The sequence below is a fragment of the Desmodus rotundus genome, chromosome 3 (assembly GCF_022682495.2).
Source record: "Desmodus rotundus isolate HL8 chromosome 3, HLdesRot8A.1, whole genome shotgun sequence".
NCBI lineage: Eukaryota > Metazoa > Chordata > Mammalia > Chiroptera > Phyllostomidae > Desmodus > Desmodus rotundus.
The window spans coordinates 128,372,789-128,391,770 of NC_071389.1; positions in this window are offsets into that span (position 1 = coordinate 128,372,789).

The window sequence follows — 18,982 nt, forward strand, 5'->3', positions numbered from 1 at the left end:
AAAGACCCAGCTGCTGAGAGAGATGAAGCTGCCAGGAACAGCTTTGGTTCTGACGCCTGGAACATTGTCTGTCTTGTTCACTGCTGGGTCCCTGGCTCCTAGAACAGTATCAACCACAGAGTGGGCACATGATGAAAACGTGTTGAATGAAGGCATAAACCATGAGAAACCAGTGTTGAACTGCTTTGGGGAAGACTTTTGTTTACTATTATATACTATACTACATACTTCCCTCTCCACCACACAACTGAATGATTATAATAATAATAGTTTTTATTATTGAGTGCTTACATGTGCAAACATTGCACTAAGTTACATACACACTCACATACATGGATACACACGCACAAATGAACACAAGTATATTCATTTCTATTTAAAACTCATAACACCAGCCAAGATGGAGGCATAGGTAGATACACTTTGCCTCCTCGCATGTCCAAAAGAAGGACAACAACAAATTTAAAAACAAAAAAATAACCAGAACTGCCAGAAAATTGAACTGTTTGGAAGTCTGACAACCAAGGAGTTAAAGAAGAAACATTTATCCAGACTGGTGGAGATGGGCAGCTGGGGCAGAGAGGACTCGCAGCAAGGTGGTGGCTGGAGGACCAGGTAGTCCCACATTTGCCTGCAGATAAACTAGGAGGAACTACTGGGGAGCAAGACAGACCATGCAACCCAGGGTTCCAGTGCAGGAAATAAAGCCCCAAAACCTCTGGCAGTAAAAAGTTGTGGGAATTGCAGTGGCAGGAGAAATGCCGAGACTCACAGGAGGGTTTATTGGAGAGACCCGCAGGGTCCTAGAATGTATCTGGGAATCAGCACCAGAAGGGCCCAATTTGCTTGTGGGAAGTGGGGGAAGTGACTGAAAGCTGGATGAGAGCCAAGCAAGTGGCATTGTTCCCTCTCTGAGCCCTCCCCCACAGACTGAGCCACAACTCAGCCAAGTGGGTTGCCCCACCCTGCAAATACCAAAGGCTCTGCCCCCTTAGAACATAACAGCTTCACTGAGACAAAAAAAAAAATGTGGCCAAAATGAAAGAACAGATCAAAGCTCCAGAAAAAGTAAAACTAAACAATAAAGAAATAGCCAACCTATCAAATACAGAGTTCAAACCACTGGTAATCAGGATGCTCACAGAAATGGTTGAGTATGGTCGCAAAATAGAGGAAAAAGTGAAGACTCTGCAAAGTTAAGTAAAGAAAAACATACAGGTAGCCAACAGTGAAGGGAAAGAAGCTGGCACTCAAATCAATGGTTTTCAGGAACTACTATAAAGGACACATGGACAAAATGAAGGGGGAGGGTGGAGGTAGGGGAGGGAGGTGGGTTTGGCTGGGGTGGGGTGGAGGGGTGGGGAGAAAATGCAGACAACTGTAATTGAACAACAATAAAAATAAATAAAAATACATATTTAATGTACCCCCCAAAACCCCCAAATCAATGGTTTGGCATAGAAGGAAGAAATAAACATTCAACCAGAACAGAATGAAGAAACAAGAATTCAAAAAATGAGGAGAGGCTTAGGAACCTCTGAGCCAACTTTAAGCACTCCAGCATCCAAAACATAGGGGTGCCAGAAGGAGAAGAGGAAGAGCGAGAAATTGAAAACTTATTTGAAAAAATAATGAAGGAGAACTTCCCCAATCTGGCAAAGTGAATAGACTTCTAGGAAGTCCAGGAAGCTCAGAGAGTCCCAAAGAAGTTGGACCCAAGGAAGCACACACCGAGGCACATCATAATTGCATTATTCAAGATTAAAGATGAGGATCTTAGAGAGCTAGAGGAAAGGAGAGAGTTACCTACAAAGGAGTGCCCACAAGGCTATCAGCTGATTTCTCAAAAGAAACCTTGCAGGCAAGAAAGAGCTGGAAAGAACTATTGAAAGTCATGAAAGGCAAGGACCTACATCCAAGATTATTCTATCCAGCAAAGCTATCATTTAGAATTCATGGGCAGATAAAGTGCTTCCCAGAAAAGGTCAAGTTAAAGGAGTTCATCATCACCAGGCCATTATTATATGAAATGTTAAAGGGACTTATCTAAGAAAAAGATGATGAAATATATGAATAGTAAAATGACACCAAACTGACAGCTATCAACAACTGAACTTAAAAACAAAAACCAAAACAAACTAAGCAAATAACTGAAACAGGAACAGAATCACAGAAATGGAGATCACATCACATGGAGGGTTTATCAGCAGGGAGGGGGCAGAGTGAAAATTGGGGAAAAGGTGCAGGGAATGAAAAGCATAAATGGTAGGTACAAAACAGACAGGGGGAGGTTAAGAATAGTATGGGAAATAGAGAAGGCAAGGAACTTATATGTATGATTCATGGACATAAACTAAGGTGGGGCGGGTTGCTGGTGGGAGGGAGAGTGCTTGCAGAGGGGGAGAAAGGGGAGAAAAAAAATTGGACAACTGTAATAGCATAATCAATAAAATATATAAAAAATAAAATAAAACCTAAAAAACCCTCATGATAACCCTATTAAGTAAGCACTTTTATCTTCATGTTGTAATCTGGGAAAATGAGACTTAGGCCAGGCAGCATTCTGAAGTAACACAGCCAATTAATAACATAACTGTCATCTAAGGTCAGTGCTTCCAATTGGAAGCCTGCATGATGAAGTCACTATGTGATGCTAATGATATCTGTATGTCTCTAGCTTCATATTCCTTAAACATTTTCAGAGGCATCATCCCTTTATAGCAGTTATCACTTTCAGAAGCTATGGTATTCCTGCGTTTGTTCACTAGCCTGCCTCTGTTAGAATATAAGCTCCATGAGAGAAGGGTATTGCAGTTTTGGTTCAGCACACGAACACCTAGAGAGTGGTGAAGGACTTTTTGGATGAGTGAGTAAATGAGCACACTCTCATCTTTAGTCCTTTGAATGATTAGCCCCACCATCCAGTTGCTCAAAGGCAGTTGGGCATCATCTTTGATCCATTGTTTGACCTCACACACCACCTATGACAGGTCAAATTATGTTCACTTTTCAGATTGTGTTCACAACGGGGTGAAGTTTTGCCCCCACCAGGTGAAATTAGCACTGTTCGGAGACATTTCTGGTTGTCACAACTGGGGTTGCTAATGGCGTTTAGGTGGGAGAGGATAGGATGTTGCTAAACATCCTCCCAGTGCGTAAGACCGCTGCCAACAACAAAGCATTACCTGGCCAAAATGTCAGAGGTGCAGATATTCTGAGAGACTGTGTCAGAGAGGAAGCTTTGTAAAACCTCATCCTAATTAATGTATAGTCATGTCTTTCCATGACTTCTCTCTTCCAACAGGGTAAAATACAGAGTTTCTGGCACAGCATGTGGAGTATAATTATGGTTTGCTCCCCCTTATAATTTCAGCTATATTTCTCTCAGCTGAAAGTCACACATTTTGGAGTTCGGATGTTTCTGCATGATCCTTTTGTCCAGATACGTAACTCAGTGTCCTAGTCTCCATGGTCCTTGTAGACTGGAAGTTAGGTAAGAAGATTCAATTATATATTTTTTGCAGGAATGAGTCATAAGTGTTCTTTCCATTTCCCATTTTATCACGTTGGTGGTGATCAATGTCTGGTTGTTTGATAGTTAGTGATCCATAGATTGGGTTCGGGTGATGACAGGGGATAGCCTGAGCTCTTTGTTATAAATGTTTCCATTTACTTTGTACTTAATGCTCTTACCACCATCGAGGACTCTTACATGAATCAGTTAGCTTATCAGGTATGGAAAACTGATGGCAGTCTAATTCTTTAATTCTGTTTTCATTTGTTAAGTAGAAGTTTTTATGTAGAACTGCCTCATGGCACTAGAAATATACTTATATAGGAACAACACATAGGTTTTAATTTTTTTCTCTTTAACACTTTAGGGTGGCATATAGTGAGTTTTATTTTATTTTCCCCTTTATCCTTCCTCTTCATTTCCCCCTGTAGATATTGGGTTGGCCAAAAAGTCCATGTAGTTTTTTCCATAAAAGACACATTTTTCATTTTCACCAATAGCAGTAGATTTGCATATTTTGAGTATGCAGGCTATCTCCCGTGTGGCATAATGTTGATCGCTCTCAGTTAATGCCTCAATTTGATCACTATCAACTTCAACCGATCTACTGGACCACGGGGCATCCATCCAGTGAGAAATCTCCAGCACGCATCTTTGCAAACCACCTCTGACAGTTGGATCAGTCACAGCACCTTCTGCATACACTGCACAAATATCTTTTTTTTTTCATTTCAGTTATGTTTTACCTTTTTTTGAAATAATAAAGCATAATATGCCAAAAACGTTGCTTATTTTCTTATGGAAAAAAATGACCTTGTTGGCCAACCCAATGTTATTATGAACTAATGCCCCCTTTATATCTGTCACCTTATTTAAATGCACGAGGCTCTATGCACTGACTTCTTGCATCCCTCCAACGGGCACTCATTCAGCACCTTGTGTGCGTCAGACACCAGGCTAGACACTTGCTGCTGCAGATTGACCTTTGGTCATGATATCTGTGAATTATTTAGAATTAGATACCATTGGAATATGCAGCTACTGGATAACTCACAGATGTCTCAAGAACCTCACTCTTTGCAGGGGTCCTAGGGGCCATTGTGGGTCACAGTGGAACCTCCCTAACATGTATACAATTCCCTAGTTTGAGCAAACATTAGGGGTCCTTGGACAGTGACATCTTCAGAAATGCGTGCGAGAGGGAGCTGATCGATACTTCTCTCTCATTGATGTTTCTCTTCCTCTTTCTTTCCTTCTTTTCCCTCTGACTAGTAAATAAATAAATATTTTTAAAAAGAAATGCTGATTAAAAAGGATTTAGTCAAGTTAAAACAAGACCATTGATTTAAAGTAATTATTCCAATTTTTTGTTTGCAATTGACTTCCTAGACTTTCTTGATCACATTTTTAAATTTTCATTTTCCCCAAGTGCTTCACATTTAACACATGCTATTTGAGTCCGTTTGTTTATCTTTCAGAGATACGGTGTTGTGTAATCAGTGTTGTATAAAATGGATATGTTCTTGTTGCTTTCAAATATCCTATTCCGGTATGTCTCTCTGCCATATAATTTCTCCTCACTGAGGCACACTTGGAGTTTTCCTATGCTGTCAGTAGACTGTTTTAAAGTTGATCACAGCTTAAATGACTTTTCATTATTGAAAATTGGAACACGAGTAACAAGCTAGCTTTTTGGCTTGTCACATGTCAATTTTAAAAACTGTTACAAATAAAGTAGCTACTTGAGCTGGTGTTAATGATAGAGTCACACTGAATGGTGCTTGTCCTTGTCTGAGAGCTTACACCAGTGGCTTTTTTTTTTTTTTTTTGTATCACTAGCACTAGTTTTCTCAGGATTAAAACTGACTATGTCATTGGATGCTGGGTCCTAGGATACTGGACTGTTTTTTTTTAATACGCCTTGTATTATTTGATTTTTATAGTGACATAATGGGTTTCCAGAAGAAAATTGAGTGTTATGTAGGTTGTATAATTTCCCAGTGGCTGTATGTAGTTAGAAGCGAAGTTGGGATTAACTGAAGTCTGCCTTACTCCAAAGTTTATGCCCTTAGCTATGAGCTACTGTCATATCTGAAAAGGACAAATTCCCGTTCTATGGAGAACTATTAAGTCATCTTTTCCAACCTTGATAAATGCTTGTTTGTATAAGTGAGCATACATTTGTAAGTGTGCACATGTTATGTGGCCCTTAATAACCCAGTACTTAGTACCAGAACAGCAGGATATGTGAGAGGCAAAGTTTATAGTCCCCAATAATTGGAGATATATTTTAGTTTTTACTTGCTCTGACATTCATCAGACATTAAAATAACCTAAATGCATAGCTCACAATCAGTACTTATTAAATTTTCTTTTTCTCTATAACTTATAACTCTCCTCTCTTCAAATTAATTTCCCAACTTTTTTCACCATCTGCCGTTTTAAATGATTCCATCTTCTTTTTTTAAAATTCATCCAATTTACAAAAGAATTCTACCTACTTAGGAAAGAGGTAAGGGAAAATCAAATTTGTGATTTCAACAGTGGCTTTCAAACTATCTTCACTACTATATGTAACAAATAAAAATTGTCAGAAAATAATGCAGTGGATATTAACATGTCTTTTTATTATATTCCATTCTATTCCATTTCCCTCTTTTCTTCCCTGTTCAAAAATTCTGGTTATGACCCATCTAGTTGATTTTATGATCCTTTAAGGTGTCATGGGCAGCAATAGGAAACTGAATTATACAATTATCTTTAATTGGAAAAAGAAAAAAGTCTATGAACAAGACTAAATTAATAATTTTGCTCCTATCACCTACATAAATGTATGTTACATTAATTGCTTTGCTGAGACTTACTTTAGTGGGAATTCAAATTTTATAAAGTCATATTAAAGTAATTATTAATGAAAGAAAGACGGATAATGATTAGATCAGAGAGGAATGAAATAAATCCCTTTCAAAATAATAGGATTAAGTGGATTATGAATTTAATATATTTTGTATCATTTAAAATTTGTAGAGTTGTTTGGAAACATAGCAGTTTTGCATGGAAAGGAGAGCAAAGCACAACAATTTTAATAAGGAGTCAAATGAGAAATTGTAAGTATTAGAAATACATGTTTTAGGACCAACAGTGATAAATGTTGGTGAGAATGTGGAAAAATTGGAAACCTCATATATTGCTGATGGGAGTGGAAAATAGTGCAGACACTTTGGAAAGCAGTTTGGCACTTCTTCAAAATGTTAAACACAGAGTTACCACTTGATATGCAGCCTTTCCACCCCTGCTGCACACCTGAGAGCAGTGAAAATATACGTCCACCAAATATTCGTGCAGGCAGTATTCATAATAGACAAAAATTGGAAATAAGCAAATGTTCATCAACTGACACATGGATAAACAAAGTGTGCTATATTCATTGAATCTAATGCTACTTGGCAATGAAAACAAAGGGAATGCTGATGCATTCTGCATCAGGGATGAATCTTGAAAGCATTATGCTGACTGAAAAAAACCAGCCACAAAGAACCACATGTGGTATGATATTTTTAAATATGAAATATCCAGAATAGGCACACTTACAGAGATAGAAAGCAGATTCATGGTTGACTGGGCTGAGGATGGGAGGGGACATTACGGAGTAGCTGCCATTGGGTGTGGGGTTTCTGTTTGGGATGAAAATAAAAGTTCTGAAAAACACAACTCTGGTAATATACTACCCAAACCCACTGAATTGTACATTTTAAATGGGTGCATTTTAGAGTATATGAATTATATCGGTAAGGCTATTAAAAAAGGAAATACATATTTCGGGATTGAGTGAAAGTATTAAGTGAGTTCTGTCATGTGATGAACCAAGTGTTAGCTGTCTGGGGTATAGTTTCCACGTTTGCTTTCCGTGTTAGAGTCCTTGCCCAAGGTGTCCTTACGCTCTGCAGAGTGCGGCTAGCGCATCAGTGTGTCTCCAGTCTGTACAAGCTCTGCGTCCAAAGGATATGTTCAATTAATAAATGAATGATATTTTCAGAAAGCCATCAAGAACTGAGTCTGGTAAAATGGCAAAAATAGCTCAAGAACAGAAGGAAAAAACTATAAACAGGACAGCTTTCACAATGTAGGCAGTAGATTTCATGTTACTAATTTTGATTCAAGATTTTTATAACTGCCCTTCAAAATTAAGATTTTATTCTATTCTCACACTTTAACTGAGGACATGATTCCTCCTGTTTCAGCGGTGGTTTAATTGCAACTTGAGGTAAGTCAGAAATGGACACCAGGGCTTTCATTGAATTTTCTTTTTGAAAATAAGTTAATTTTAAAATGAACTTTGTATTTTGGAGTAGTTTTAGATTTATAGAAAAATTGTGAACAGAATAGTGTTTCCTTATAATTCTTGCTCATTTCCTCTAAGGTTAGCCATTTGTTAAAACTAGGAAACCAGTCTTATTACATTACTACTAACTAAACTCCAGAATTTATTTGGATTTCACAAACTTTCCCACTAATATTTCTTTTTTCCGTTCAGTGATCCAGTCTGGGTTAGTACATTGCATTTAATCGTTATGACTTCATAGGCTCCTCTGACCTGCGACTATATTTTAGTCTCTTCTTGTTTTTTTTTTTTTTAATGACCTTGACATTTTCAGCCATTCTGGTCAGTTATTTTTTAGAATATTCCTCTATTTAGTTTTGTCTGAAATATGTATGTATACCTTACCATTATTAGACTTGAGCTATGAGGACTGGGGAAGAATACCACAGAGCTAACGTTCTCCTCTGCTCACCTCATAACAGGTATGTGGTATCTGACTTACTCCTGGTGATATTAACTTTGATCACTTGCCTCAGGTAGTGTTTGCTGGATTTCTTCACTGGAAGGTTACTATTTTCCCTATCTTGTGGAAGCAAGAAACAAAATTTTATATATAAAAAGTGTTACATTTTGATTTTGCTCTTTCGTGTAGTTCCAATTCACCTTTGAATCTGTGCAGCAGGGATCTTGTATCTTTAATTAAAACATCTCGCCCTTCCAATGACAAATTATTATGCTTTCTAATCAAGTGAATTCTGATTTGTCATAACAGTCCAAAGGATCCAATGTAAGTTAAGTAGCTTTTTATTTGTGACAGTGAAGATGTTAATGAAAGATGGAAATCCTTGTACCAAAGGAATTTACTTTTAGGGCAATCCAATTAATGCTCTTTCATTAGTATTTTTTCTTATATAAACAATAAAGGAAAAATACTGTACTAAAAATGGCATTTTATGTTTATCTGGGAAGACATGTGGCCGTACTTTTCATGTGCTTGTCTTTCCAATTATGAATTTTTTTTATTCTTGGAAATGTATTTTACTTTCATTTACTTCACACACCTTTGAAGTTCTACATCAGCAATTGTATTTTCCCCTAGATACTTGTCCTTTAAATTACCTCCAGGACTTCTCCTCTCCAGGGCTAATACTCTTGATCCAGTTCCGTCCTTTCCTCACCAAGAAGAGATTCGTTCAATTAGCTCTTCTTTTTATTTACTTTTCAACCTCTCCTTGATTCTGGGTTTCTTCACCAAGGCTGGAAACAAGCCGTCCAACTCAGCTTTAAAGTGTTCGAACATGTGTGTGAGGGTACCCTGGCATTTATGTGCGTCCACACATGCATGCACTGGCATTCTCGAATTCTCAGGCAAAACACACACATTTTGGGGGGCTTAAGGGCTCATTGTCTGTGTCTCTAAATATTTCATTCTTCTATATCACAGAAGAAGAGGCTACATTTACCTCTTTTATGTCCTGGTGCCATCTTTGATCCAGTTTCATTCTGGCTTCTATCATTATCCGTTTACTGAAATTATCTATGCCACCAGGCATCTCAGATTTTCAAATCAAATGCATTTTCTTCTCTTGAAGTACCACAGTCACTGACACACAGTGTCCATCAGATAATTATCAGTTGATTGGATGTTGAAGGAAGTTTGAATACTCAATGAAATGCTGGCATATATAAAAACACTTTTCACAGTATTGTGCTTTCTTAATTTGTTTCATTTACTGTAACTAATGACTTTGCCCTTTCTATGTATGTGAATGGAGCAGGAATGCCTTACATAATTAGACATTGTGATAGCTTTTGCATTGTGTATGTGATTATTGTGTATTTTTAGTTAGTTCTCCACTGAGAATTTTAGTAACTGACTCAATACCTGTTTGGTCAGTCCATACCGTTCCTTTCTGCAACCACAGTATTCCTTCCCGCTCTACCCTTTGGGGCCTGAAAAGCAAACTTGTATGTTCCACACAATAGAAAATTGGACCAAGAGGAGTATAGCTCTCCCAGAATAGGCAGCTTGTTCTGCTTCCTGAGAAAGATTATCTGGTCACCTGAACTTAAGACATAAATGCTTAAAAATGAGGGAATAGCCCTATTCCATGGTCACATAGTGAAGTTAAAAATAAAAAAGGCGACAGAGGCCGAGAGAGTTATCAGCCATAATGGAGAAGGGCTTTTAAGCAACTATAAGTCAGTCTTTGACTAGTCAGCCCTTGACTAATCTTTTCCCCAGCCCCAACTAAAGACCCGTAAGAGGAGACTTCTGCATTTTGATATGAAGCCAGGGTGCTTTTTACAATGAAGTTATATTTATACTTGCGGGGTCCCGGTGAGTCTGTTCAGTGGTTATCTCCCTTTGCTCTCTCATGTTTATACCTTCATTTAAACTTCTTTTATTTGAAGACATATTGTAGAGAGCAATGGAATAAATGTTCCTATTGGAGAGCGGGGCCAACCTCTCAGCTCAATATCATCAATTTGTCTGGGCCCAGAATAACACTAACACATATTAATAAGAGTGAAAGTACCAGCTACCATTTATTGAGCACTTGCCATGTAATTGCGAGTCATCCAAGCATCTTGCAAACATTCTATTCTGAAGTCAGGGAGCATGTCTTTCCCATTCCCTGCTGTGTAACCATTCTTGAACGAGTCCCTGGGACATAGAGGGCTGTTAATAAGTGTTTGTTCAGTGAAAGAGTTATTCTCATCTTCAAAACAATCTTGAACAGGGGAGTTAGGTATTTATTAAATGAAAGAATTGTTCTCATCTTCAGAACAGGTCTGATCAGATCTATTATTATAGATGGAGAAACTGAAGCTTACAAGTAAATAACTTGAACAAAGCCACTTAACTAATAATCATGATTGTCAAATTTGAGCTCTAGTATATTAAGCTTCAAAGCCAGAAATGTTTCCACCATATCATGGTGGCGTGTCAATAGATGGATAAAATAATGAAAGAGTGAGTGAAAATGAATTTCACTAGCACTTTTGTATTTCTTACTTAGCCACCCCTACGCTACCTTGCTTATGAGATACTTTACCTTTGGTTAGAATGATAGAATTGCTCTTGCCACTGGGTAGAAGGTGGCTTTGAATTTTGCTTCCTTGTTCTCGAAATCCAAAGACTCTCTGGGGGTCAGAAAAAGCCAATGGCACCAGGTTCCCAGATGTACAAATACTATGGAGGCAGCCGGCTTGGGTAGCTACCAGTCCCCAAGGCCCTCCTTTCCATAAGACATGAGAGCTTGTCACCAGAGGTGCTCAGGAGTATTTTGCCACCAAGGATGAGTGTGTGTGTATGTGAATAAATGGTCATCTGTCAGGGGCCCACATTATCCTTTGGGCCTTGTGAGTTCAGGCTCCAAATATGTTATGCTTACGTAACTCTGCTCTGTGCTTTGTCTTGCCTAGAATCTGGTTAACTGTTCAAACCAGGGGAGCTCACAAATCAAAAGTCAGTTTTCAAGAAAAATGGCCTATTTAAATTCAAGAAAGTGGTGGAATCAGAGGGGAGTCTCTAAAAGGGCCAGTCAGAGCAGAAGACTGACCTGGGCAAGGGCGGGGAGGGCGTTTCAGGAGGAGAATAATATAGTTGTTATCACACCTGGTTAACTTCAAATTTTGACCCTTTTATTTCCCCTTTTTACTTTCCCCTGAGGAATTGCTAAGAAAATTGGCCACAAAGTAGAGAGGAAAAGAGTCTACATAAATCATCTACAAGTTTAATAATTCACATTTGGTTCTAAAAATTAGCTTATTTAAATTATCATATATTTAGAGGGAATAAAATATGGGAAAAAAACCTAAAGTAGGCAACAGCAACTCTTAAAGAGTACTTTCGAATAATCTATTCAGTAAAAGACAAGTTTTTGTGTCCCAGAATCTTTTGCAAATTTCCCAAAAGAGTTCTCGTGCTAACGAGGTGTATCTGATATTACTATCTCTGTGTTAGAGACTTGCAGTTGTTTAGCTGGAAATATAATTTTTTGGTTGCCAGGCAAAAAATATTGTAAGCAATAATGCCTTAACGTAAATTTATCCGAGATTGGGGAAGCAATGAAACCCAGCCCATCCGCATTTGCATCTGTTATGCCTGCTGCCTGACTGTGCGACTCTGAAGCACTGGTTGTGACCCTGTGTTAGACGGTCAGTTCGTACAGCAGCACCCTGTGTATGGACCACTAGCCCCTGGAATCTGAGGCAGATTGAAGAAGAGCTACATCTCTTCGTTCTATAACCTCTTGTTTAAAACAGTAAAATATTTTGAGATTGCTGAAGTAGAATGTTTTGAAGATCATTAAATGTATCTTATTTTGTATTAAATCATTAGTGCTTATATTTGTGTCTTTCTTCATATATAAAACAAACACGTAAGGAAAATATCATTCTCCAAAATTTTGTTTTATATATCACTTTTATGTGTACTCAACTTTAAAAAATATGATAAAGCTGTTTCTTTCATAAAGGTCTCTTCAGTAGTGTTCCGTATGGTTGAAAGTGAATTCTGTGTGTTTCCACCCTTCCTGGCTTTCAGCAGGGCAGCCACCTGCCACCTGAGCCAGGGAGGCAGTCTCTTTGCTCTTGCCCCTCCCCTAGCAGAAGAAGACAGGCTGAGGCTCCAGGGGAGGCAGGGTTCATTCTTAGTTCAGCCACAGTCTTACCCAGGGCCTGTGTTCGGGGGCTCACGGGTCAGCCTTCTCAGCAGTCCTGCCCACTCCTACCTCTGCTGCCAGAGTCTGCCTTGTATCTGGGTAGGGTCTTGTTTGGCAATGTGCCTGGGAGCAGGGCAGGATCCTGGGTCAGAAAGGTTTTCACTCCCCTCCCCCCAAGTTGTAGTCCTCACCGGGAGGGGGAATGGGAGGAAGTTGCTCCTCCCCCTGTAGATTAAGGCTTTTGCTTCACCAGAGGGAAGGGTTGGGGTGGTGGGAGGGGTGTCATGCCAGTGCACCCCAAGCTGGAGGAATCTGAGGAGTAACTCGCGTAACGACAAAACCCAAACCCAGCACGTGGGTTGAACAGACTGACTTGATCCCACAGGAACCGCCTGTTAGAAGGCTTATGCCCGTTTCTGGGCATGAGCACTATCTTCTGTGGTCCCTGTTGTTCTACAAAAAATATCCAGCATGCAATCACAAATTTTGACACACCGAACAAAGAAAAAACACCCTGTTGCCAGAAAAGAGAGATGCTGCTGTGAACATCCCTTTGGGGTCCCACGTGACCCTGTGAGGGTGCTGTGGCTGGGACTCCGTTCCCGCCGTGCCGTTGGGGCTCGTGGATGGCTGTCCCAGGGACGCGCCCACAGCAGTGTGCAGGTTTCCACTGGCACAAATACTCAATGCCACCTTCCTACCTTATGCCTGCTAAAGTGGTTTTCGTTTCTGTGTCTGGGGTTATGGGAGACCCAGCACTTCTTGATGTGCTTGTTGTCTGTTGAGTCTCCCTTTCAGTGAATGTCCTGTCATTTTCCTCTTGATTTCTAGTCTTTTTCTTGTTAATTTGCAGGAATCCTCCCTTAACCCCAATTATAACCCATTAGTGTTGGATGTTTACAAAGAGAGGGAAAGAATTCTCTCAGATTGTCCTCTGTCTACAGTCCATGGTGTCCTTCACTGAGCAGAAATCCTCCCTTTAGATCTGGCCAAAGCTGCCAGTGTTTTGTGCTATCATCTGTGCTTTTTGGGGTCTCCAAAGGTCTTTCTCACCCCAAGGCAACAAAGGTAAGCTCCCCATGTTGGCTTCATAGGCACCTGTGACCCCTGACCCTCAGGCTCTATTCTTACCAAAGCCACCAGGAGCATCCTGGGGACCCCATCGACGTCTTCCACAAACACAGCTTCTCCTAGCAACATTGCTTTCTCGGTGCGTCTGCTCTGTCCCGCCGAGTGTTTCCTCCAGCTCTGACAGTGTCCGGTTTGCAGACTTGGTGCTACGCTAACGCCCCCAGCACATTGACCATCAAGGGCCTTGTAACTTACTTCTGACATGGATTGCTGTGTTGAGATAATATCAGAAAAAATGGAGTTAGCACACAACAAAATATTTTAAAATATTTGATTTTATCTATCAGCCATTTTCTAAAAATGTCTAAGCAACTAAGACATTAACATCATTAAAATGATGATTAAAGGATCATTTTAATGATGTTATCATTTTAATGATGTTAATGTCTTAGTTGCTTAGACATTTTTAGAAAATGGCTGATAGATAAAATCAAATATTTTAAAATATTTTGTTGTGTGCTAACTCCATTTTGTAACTGAATAAAAATTTTAAAAAAATTAAAAAAAAGTGTGTTCTGAAGATGGAATTCCAGGATTCTTACCTTATTTCATCATTTACTGGCTGTGTGATTTTCCAAGTGCCTCTCTGTGCCGTAGATTTTGTCCAGCTTAGGTGGTGACTACCTCCTAGCTTTGTTCTGAGGGTTCAGTGAGCTCCTTGTGATAATGTGCTTTCCTGGAACAATATCTGGCCCATAGTAAACATCATTTCTATACGATTTTTGTCTCTGAAGTTTTATAATCTCTATACAGTTTTGATTGATAATTATATTTCTAGTAATCAGAGTATTTGTATTTGCTTGATTCTTGATCAAGGAGGTTTCCATTTACTGCATTTACTTTGGACTCTAGCAATTTGTGAAAAATATACTTTGAGGAATCCCAAATATATTGTAAATGGGAATGAAATATAAATATATATGTATACATAGTACATAATCATTTGGCATTATTGTATTAGAAATGTTGGACTATATCAACCTATTTCACCTATTTGGAAAATTGTCAGGTTAAAGTACAGTTCTGGAAAATCCTGTTAAAACTCTGTGCTATACTATTTTCTTCTTTTCATCTTCAATCTAAGCCCTGTTCTCAATAGGTGGGCGTTTCAAAATTACAAAAATCACTGAAGTAGAAAGATTAATTTTCCATTTTGGCAATTTATATTTTCATGTTTGTATCCTTTCCTTAGAGAAATATTAGGAAAGTTTTATGTTTGAAGCTATGAAGAGCTTATTTTATTTCATTTTAAAGATTTTATTTAGTTTTAGAGAGAGGGTTTAGGAGGGAGAAAGAGAGGGAGTGAAGCATCGATGTGAAAGAGAAACATTGATCAGCTGACTCTTGTACACACCCAGATAGGGGACCGAACCCTCAGCCCAGGCACGTGCCCTGACTGGTAACTGAACCAGCGGTCTTTCACTTTGCAGGACAGCGCCTAACCAGCTGAGCCACACTAGTCAGGGCATTATTTTTATTTTATTTTAATAAGACATGGAATGCAAAGCTCTGAGATATGGTAATACTTTGATATTCTGACATATTGTCAGGAAATGATGTATTTCAGACAAATGCATTTTTCAGGTGATTTTCCCCCTGTAATGTATTTCTTCCCTGTCTCCTGAAATCGTGCATAATGAATATAAAATTTTCTTCATAATACAGGATCATCATGAGGAATTTTTATTATTATCCTACCCAGTGACACAACCCTGTCCTCAGGCTGTATTAAAATATGTAGGCCTGCCTGACCATGTAAAAAATGGATGCAGACAGCTGCCTTCCTTTGAAGTCACATGTTTACCGCTATTCCTCACCACTGGCAATGTCCCTATTTCTAGAAAAGCAGTCCTTTTTATTTGTTGATTCTGACCGCAAGCCGTGCTTGCTGGAATCGTGTCTAAAATAACACTAGACTAGAGCTTGGTGAGGACTCGATGTTTTCTCAAGTGCAGTTCAGTGGATAAGGGGGGTGCCAGTGTATACAGATAGGCTACTGACTCCCTTAGAGAGCTAGTTCTCTGCAGGAACTAGTTTTGCTTTCTGGTACACTATTTTCATATACAATCAAAGGACCTGTATCTTTAACATTTGAATATATGCTCAAGTGAAGAACTTGAGTGTAAATGCCAACATTGCGCAGGTAATTTTGGGTAGGTTTGCTGACTCTGTAAAAAAAGAGGAATAGAAGTCTGGCTTCATAAATTATAGATCTTAACACAATAGTGGTTAACAGAGAAACAGAATGTAAGGCAGGTTATGGAGAATTCTCCATCCCTGGAGATAGCCCATGGCACAGCTGGAGACTGACTGCCAACTGCTTTAGCCAGTCGTTTAGTAGTGGAGGTCCTGTGGGCTAGATAACTATTTGAGAACTCTTTGGCTTTGCCTCTATTGTTTCAGATATAAACATTGATGGATTGATTCATTCAACTTCAACAATTATTTGTGAGTTTTTCTTCTGTGTTAAAGGTCCCCCCCCCCAAAAAAAAGATGGGAGTAAAATAATAGGAAGTAAATACACATTTATCAATTGTAACAAGTCTTATGAAACAAAAGTACTGGGTGTTGTGAATTTATATATTAGCAAGAGGAGGTAATTTAGATGAGAATCAGATTATCTCTGAATTACCAAAGTTGAGATCTGAAGGGAGAAGGGAAACCAGAAAAAACCCCCTCCTGACCCTGGCCAGGTAGCTCTGTTGGTTGGAATGTCGTTCTGGTATACCAAAGTTGTGGGTTTGATCCCCAGTCAGGGCACATACAAGAAGCAACCGAGGAACACATCATAAATGGGACAACAAATTTCCCCTCACCCCTGTGGCTCGCCCTCTTCCTTCTTCTCTTTAAGAGCAAGAAAGAGACCCTCACCCTATAATAGTAAAGAGCTTGGGGAAATTCACAGAGACGGGAGAGGGCCTGGAACATTGTGAGAACCAAAAGAAGGCCACCAAGAGAGGAATGCAGTGAGCAAGGGACAATGTGTTAAGAGATGAAGATAGCCAAGGATGTAAGTGCCAAATTGTGAAGAACCTTGGAGGCCATTGTAAGAATTTTGAGTATTTTTCATAGTATGAAGATATTCACGTTTTATGTAGGGGAATGGTATAGCAAGAATTGAGTTTTTAAAAGTATCTTTTTCTCTGCTGTTCATTGATTAATGGAAGTTGGAGGAGGAATCAGGGTGGAAGGATAAAGATTGCCAAAGAGGCTATTGACATGTAATATAAGGGTGGCGAAAGTGATCATGGACAAAAGTAGACAGAGCCAATATATACAGACCCGAACTTCAGTTTTATTTTCTATAAAATGGGGATAGTTGTTTTTGGTTCAGTGTTAATATCTGTAAATATTAGCTATTATCATTATTTGTATTGTTGACCTTAAACAAATAGAAAGCCAGATATTTCCCAACAAAATGGGTTTATTTGGGAGCAACAAAGAATTTCAATTCATGGTATGTGGTCTAGTGGTGAACCAGAGAAACAAAGGAGAGGAGTGCTTTTTTATGGACTTAGGAGCGACTAATGTAAATGAAGCGTCCATTGGAGGAAACGAACGTTCGAAGTATGGTGACTTTTCATGGGCTGAGCTATGGCAGTCAGGTGTCCCATTGGCTGAGCTGTAACTGGGCAAAGACGACTCTTCCTCTCAACGACTTGGCAGACTCCCTTCCTGTCAGAGATGCGGATACCGGGCTTCCCTGTTGGGGTCAGTAGTGTGTGTTGAGTGACAGGCGAGTTCTCTCTTCTAGCCTCCCGACTTCGTTTTAAATGAGGTTTCTGTTTATTCATGTTCACAGTGTTATCCAGTAGAATTTGTACTAGTTGGTTAGTTAATGGAAAAAGCTAGTTAAGGAAGGGAAATACTAAAGAGTACATATGCAAGGTGTAAATTTTAACTTAAAGCATATAAACACTCATTGCCACTCTTTTGGTGAAGTGTTGGGAAATTTATTGAATGTGAGTCTGTGATTGGGATTCTGAACTGATTTGGTTTGGCATGAACCATGCCCACAGTTACATCTTTTTATTGTTGTTGTTGTTGTTGTTGTTGTTGTTATTATATTACAGTTGTCCCAGTTTTTTCCCCTTTGCCCTCCTCTGTCCAGCACAGCCCCCACTCCCTCAGGCAGTCCCCACCCTGTTGTCCATGTCTTTGGGTCATTCATACATGTCTGTTGTCTAGTCCCTTCCTCCTCTTTCCACCATTCCCACCCCCTACCCTCTGGTCTCTGTCAGTCTGTTCCATGTATCCATGCCTCTGGTTCTGTTTTGCTTGTTAGTTTATTTTGTTCATTAAATTCCTGTGATAAATGAGATCATATGGTATTTATCTTGAACTGCCTGGCTTATTTCTCAGCATTAATACTCTTCAGCTCCATCCACACTGTCGGGAAAGGTAGAAGCTCCTTCTTTCTTTCTGCTGCGTAGAATTCCATTGTGTAAATGTACCACAGTTTTTTGATCCACTTGTTTACTGATGGGCACTTGGCCTGTTTCCAAATCTTGGGTATTGTAAGTGATGCTGCTATGAACATTGGGGTGCATAGGTTCTTTTGAATTGGTGTTTCAGGATTCTTAGGGTATAATCCCAGCAGTGGAATTGCCAGGTCAAAAGGCAGTTCTATTTTTAGTTTTCTGAGGAAATTCCATACTGTTTTCCACAGTGGTTGCACCAGTCTGCAATCCCACCAACAGCGCACTAGGGTTCCCTTTTCTCCACAGCCTCACCAGCACTTGGTTGTTGATTTGTTAATGATGGTCATTTTGATTGGTGTGAGGTGGTATCTCGTGGTTTTAATTTGCATCTCTCTGATGGTTAGTGATGCTGAGCATCTTTTCATGTGTCTATGGGCCCTCTGTATGTCCTCTTTGGAGAAGTGTCTGTTCAAGTCCTTTGCCCATTTTTTAATTGGGTTGTTTGTCTTCCTGGCATTGAGTCACATGAGTCCTTTATATATTTGGAGGTTAAGCCCTAGTCTGATGTATCATTGACAAATATGTTCTCTCACACAGTTGCTTCCCTTTTTGTTTTGATGATGGCTTCTTTAGCTTTTTAATTTGATGTAGTCCCATTTGTTTGTATTTTTCCTTTGTTTCCCTTGCCCTAGGAGATATATTGGCAAAAATATTGCTAGGTAGGATATCTGAGACTTCACTGCCTATGTTTTCTAGTAGGACTTTCGTGGTGCCATGATTAATATTTAAATCTTTTATACATTTTGAGTTTATTCAGGTATATGGTGTGAGTTGGTGGTCTAGTTTCATTTTTTTTTTTTTGCATGTACCAGTACAGTTCTCCCAATACTATTTATTGAAGAGACCATTTCATTGCATTGTATGT